Genomic DNA, 6,000 nt, shown 5'->3' on the forward strand with positions numbered 1-6,000 from the left:
AACTCAAAAGTGAAATTGATCCATTAGAGAATAGCCTCTTAAGTAGGATTAGTGCTTTATGATCATTGGCTAGAGAGGTTGCATCCTCTTGCTATTGGACCATGTCATCATCTCATCTTTCCTAGGTGGCTAGAGGGATTTCCCATATGCACCACAAGTTCGGCTTACCCAATAGGGGCCTAGGTTAGCATCTCCTTCTCTCTCGCTTGGGCAATAGTGGATCCCATCATTTTGGAAACATAAGTGGAAAGGTAGTCTCCTTTCAAGAGGGAACTTTGTAGTTGTGTCTAGAAGGTTATTGGAATTAGGGTTGCAAGAAAACACACACAGCTTGAAGAAGACGAAGGAAGCTCAAGGCACACAACATAGAGTGTATTACTTAGTGTGCAAATGGAAGGATCAATAGCCCTAGTGTATATACAATGCATGGGGGAAAAAACCTCCTAGTGAGGGAAAAAATGCATCGGCAGTCCTAAGTGTGTTCACACACATCACTACCACATGTATATGGTAACAAATCCCCCTTGGAGTGATGCGGTGAACGAGAGCTGACACATAGAGAAAGGGACATGCCATGCCCTGAGGACATGATCATTCCACAAAGGGGAGTAAGCCCAAAGCTTTTCGGAAAGCATCAAACTTCTCACGAGACAATGCCTTTGTGAAAAGATCTGCAAGGTTGTCCTGTGTTGGCACATAAGCCAAGTTGATCTCTCTTGCTGAGAGCCTCTCCCTGACATAGTGGTAATGCACCTCAATGTGCTTTGTGCGAGCATGAAAAACTGGGTTCCTCGCAATTGCCAATGTGCTTTGATTGTTAGTGTAGATAGTGTTGGCACTGTCTTGTCCAACACCCAAATTAGCCATAAGGAGTCTGAGCCACACACACTCAATTGTAGCTGTGAAGACTACCTTGTACTCAACCTCACAACTAGAACTGGCCACGGTAGGTTGCTTCTTGCTCAACCATGATATACATGAATTGCCAAGCATGAAACAAAAACCACTTGTGGACACTCGCGTGTCAAAACAACCAGCCCAATCTGAGTCCGAAAAAGCACGTAAGTCTGGCGGCAATGATTGCCTCTTGGGATAAAACAAGCCAAGATGTAAATTTCCACTCAAGTAGTAGAAAATCCTCTAGACAGCCTGCCAATGCTTAGACCCTGGGCTATGCATAAATCTACTGACATGTGAGACTGAAAATTGAATATCCGGCCTCGTGTTCCATACATAAATGAGGCATCCAACAATAGTTTGTTAAAGAGTGACATCTGTAGGATCACCGGTATCATGAAGACTCAATGTCAAACTTGTTTCCATGGGAGTGGCAATAGGTTTGCAATCCTCAAGTCCAAACTTACATAGAAATGTCTCTATGTAACGTTTTTGACACAAGGAAATACCACCATCACACTGCTTAAATTGTATACCCAAGTAATGATGAAACAGCCTCAAATATTTTATCTTAAGAGTAGCATTCAAATCAGCCTTAAATTCAGCAATATGTCTCTCATTTGATTGAGTGATCAACAAATCATCCACATAACCACAATGACAAGTACATCACCCTCATGCTTTACATACAATGTGATTTCTGTTGGACTATTACGAAAGCCTCTGTTGGAATTAGGGTTGTAGGAAAACACCCAATCCCTCCTAGGGATAAAACAAGGCAAGATGTAAAGTTCCACTCAAGTAGCGGACTTGATAGCCTGCCAATGCTTAGACCCCGGGCTATGCATAAATTTGCTGACCTGTGAGACTGCAAACTGAATATCCGGCCTCGTGTTGCATACATAAATGAGGCATCGAACAACAGTTTGGTAAAGAGTGACATCTGCAGAATCACCAAAATCATGAAGACTCAATTTCAAAACTGAGTGGCAATAGGTTTGCAATCCTCAAGTCCAAACTTACATAGCAATGTCTCTATGTAACTTTTTTGCCACAAGGCAATACCACCATCACACTGCTTAAATTGTATACCCAAGTCATGATGCAACAGCCCCAAATCTTTCAGCTTGAAAGTAGCATTAAAATCAGCCTTAAATTCACCAATATGTCTCTCATTTGGTCCAGTGATCAACAAATCATCTACATAAAGAACCACAATGAGAAGTACATCACCCACATAGTTTACATACAATGTGGTTTCTGCTGGACTATCACAAAAGCCTTGTTTGACCAAATGAGTGTCAGCCTTCTCATACCAAGCATGCGGACATTGCTTCAACTCATACAAAGCTTTGTTACATTTTCACACCTTATCCTCTTGTCCTTTCTTGACAAAACCACGAGGCTGCATTACAAAAACTTCCTCAAATATCTCACCATTCAAGAAAACAGTAACAATGTTTGACCGATTCCCAACCAAAATGAGCTGTCAATGCACATAGAAAACACACATTTGTCATATGACAAGTGGGAGTAAAAGTCTTCAATAATCTATGCCTTTTTGTTGTGCATAACCCTTTGCAACAAGTTGAGCCTTATAGAGATCAATCTCACCATCCGGCCTCCGTTTCAACTTGTAAACCGACTTTGGACAAATGGCCTTTTTTCCAGGAGGCAAATCACATAAAGTCCATGTGCTATTTTCTATAAGTGCATCATATTTTGATTGCATGGCAGCCATCCAATTTTTTGAATTCTGTGCTTCATCAAAAGACAGAGGTTCCTCAACATCATGTAAGCTAGACACAACCAAAGCATAAAAATCTGATGCATAAGATGCACGGTGATAACCTGAACGAGTACGACTAGACAGAGGTGCATCCAATTTACTGTCATGCAAAGTATGGACCAGCCATTTAGGCATACCTCTAGCCTGCTCATTCTGAGCCCTTGCCTAATCAAGTACATCATGTACATCTGCATTAGTAATAGGCTGATCTGTAACATTTTTAGAAACCCCCATAGGCTGTCCATTTGCCTCATTGGAATTTACATTCGTACTTCCACCACAAAAAAGAGACAACAGAGTGTCATAAATATCTTGTGAGCTTACATTACCGTCGCTAGTACATGACAACAAGGGTCGAACAAAATCTTCCACAAACACAACATCCCATGAAACTAGAGTACAGTTTCTTTTTGTGGATGATACAACCTGTAACCTTTTCTTTCAACACTATAACCAACAAAAATACATTTGAAAGCCTTATCATCCAATTTTTAGCGTTGTGTTTGTGGCACAAAAGCATATGCCAAACAACCAAAAACACGCATGTGCTCAATAGAAGGCTTTATATCATGCCATGCTTCATCTGGAGCAACATACATAAAAGATTTTGTAGGACACCTTCTTAGTACATAAGTGGTACACATGATGGCCTCAAGACAAAAAGAATTCGGCAAAGCTTGACTTTTGACCATACATTGTGCCATTTTTGTAAGTGACCTGTTTTTCCTCTTAACAATAGCATTTTGCTGAGACGTATAAGGCACTGTACGTTGGTGTTTTATCCTATGACTAGCCAAAAATGCATTAAATTCATGAGACATATACTCCACCCCTCGATCTGAACGGAGGGTGCCCATAGTACATTTCGAGACATTTTCAACCATAGCCAAAAATTGTTTGAAGCACATAAATACTTCCGACTTTGCTTTAAGTGGAATTATCCATGCATGCCTGGAGTAATCATCAATGAACATGAAGTAAAGGTAATTGCCCAAGGACGGAGTTTGCATGGGCCCACAAACATCACTATGCATAAGTTGCAACCTGCATGTGGCCCTAACTGAACCATCCTTTGGAAACTTCAAACATTGCGTCTTACCCAAAATACAACCTTCACAAACATGTTTGACATGTGCTTCAAGAACCGGCAAAGAAGCAACCATATGCAAACGCAGTAAACTGGCAAAATTCAGATGCCCAAAACATGCATGCCAAAGTTTTGCATCTGAAATAGCTTTTGAATCCACAACAATGTTTGCAAAATTTTTCCCACACTTGTCATACAAAGTGAGCTTATACAACCCACGGCATAAAATGCTAGATGCAACAATTTCATCACCAAAACTTAGATCATGTACTGTATATTTGTTATCCGCAAATTTGACTACAAGACCAACTCTAGCAAGTGCAAATACAAACAAAAGATTCTTCTTGATCCCTAATCTCTAATTTGCATTAGCATAATAATCCCAATCCCTAATAACCACTTGGGCAAGAGCATGCTCCACTGCCCTTTGGTGATCAGGTGAGGGGGAACTCACATTTAGCATTGATCTTGTGTGAAATTTTTTGATTAGTATACATCCTTTTGTGTTTATTTTTAGCTTTCTTTACAACATAATTACTCTCTTTGCAAGCATCATTGCCTTGTGCAATTTGTGTGTGTGCCAAGCCGTCGGCAAGGGCTATCCGATGAATATCCAGGTTCTAATTAGATCACATGTGTGCATTTAATTGTCCCATCAAATTGAAGGTCCTTTGAAGGTTTTGTTGTCTGGACTCTGTTGCTCCACCAAAAAAATTTAAAAGCCTTGGTTTAGAGTGTGTATGTGTGGGGGAGAGCATTTAATACTCCTAAACCCTTTTAGCACAGGTTAAAAGAACCACGTGCCTATTTAAGGGAAAAGGTCAAGCCTAAGGAGGAGGGGGCCACACACATCTTCCCGCCCCCACTGGTGGATCCCAAACAAAGTGGAAAAATGGAGTTCATACTCATTGTGGGTCCGTGATCGGACCAAGGCCAATCGTCTGCAACTGCAAAACTCCCATCCGGCGGCTTCATAAGTGACCATGAATGTGAATGGTGCACCCTCTTCTATTTTCGGCCGCCCGGTGGACATCCTCTTGGTGGTGAAACGAAATGTACAATTTTTGGGGTTTGCGCTTGTGGAGGGCATATTCCCATGAGTCCTCTTGAGCTCAAACTCTTATCAAGGGTCCCTTTCCCTCGGTCCTTCCAAGGTAGCAACTCTAAAGGGACCAAAGCTCTCAAGATTGGGGAGGGTTCTCACCTGTAGAGTAGCCGACTTAGGTAGAAAGACAATATTTTCACAAGGGTGTTCTTTATTTGAGCTTAAAGATCAAGGCACCACCAATCAAGCAAGAATTCAAAGCCTCCCAAGGCTTCACCAAAGCATTCAAAAGAAACTTTGGGCTTCAAGTTCAAAGAGCATCAACAACTTCAAGCATCAAACATTGAAAGACCAAAACGTTTCCATCATTTGTGAAGATGGGCTTCACCAAGGGTGAAGAGGAGCTTCACAAAAGGAATTCTCTCTTAGCTTCAAGATCTTATAGCCAAACACAACAAATCTGCAATGTATATAGTAATCTATATTTATCCCACAGGTAGTGATGCAAGGTTGTAGAGCTACTTGAAATTCATTTCATGAATAAACAAATCCATTCCATGTTTGTAAATGTTACATCTCTTTTGTTTATGGTCTTCCTCCTTACCATAGGAATGGATTCTTGTTGTTGAGTCCATGTTGGGTCTTCCTCCTTACCATAGACACATTAAAGATCCTTTAAAAATTGAGTGTAGTTAAGATTCTATGCGATTCCACCCTTTTTCCAATGACATGCAATAGTCAAAATTGTACGCCTAATAACCTATTGTCAGCATGTATGTGTGTGTGTGTGTGTGAGAGAGAGAGAGAGAGAGAGAGAGAGAGAGAGAGAGAGAGAGAGAGAGAGAGAGAGAGAGAGAGAGAGAGAGAGAGAGAGAGAGAGAGAGAGAGAGAGAGAGAGAGTGCTTTGCCACTAGCAAGTAGACAAAAAGAATGCGGCAAAGCTTGACTTTTGACCATACATTGTGTTTACCCACAGCTTACACTGTTAGAGAGACAGTGGCTTTTTGAGCTGTTTTTTGGTCTGGTTTTAGTACACCAGAGCCATTTTACAAAGGAGACTCTGCCAAAATTTCAGCAGAATCTAAAGCTTTCTTGGTTCATTTGACAGGTTGATATTGGTTCAGAGGTCAGTTTACAGGGGAAACTCTGTCGAATTTTTCCCAAGAAAGTAAACTACTGTGA

This window comes from Adiantum capillus-veneris, chromosome 19, assembly GCF_014529385.1.
Source record: "Adiantum capillus-veneris isolate H3 chromosome 19, ASM1452938v2, whole genome shotgun sequence".
Taxonomy (NCBI): domain Eukaryota; kingdom Viridiplantae; phylum Streptophyta; class Polypodiopsida; order Polypodiales; family Pteridaceae; genus Adiantum; species Adiantum capillus-veneris.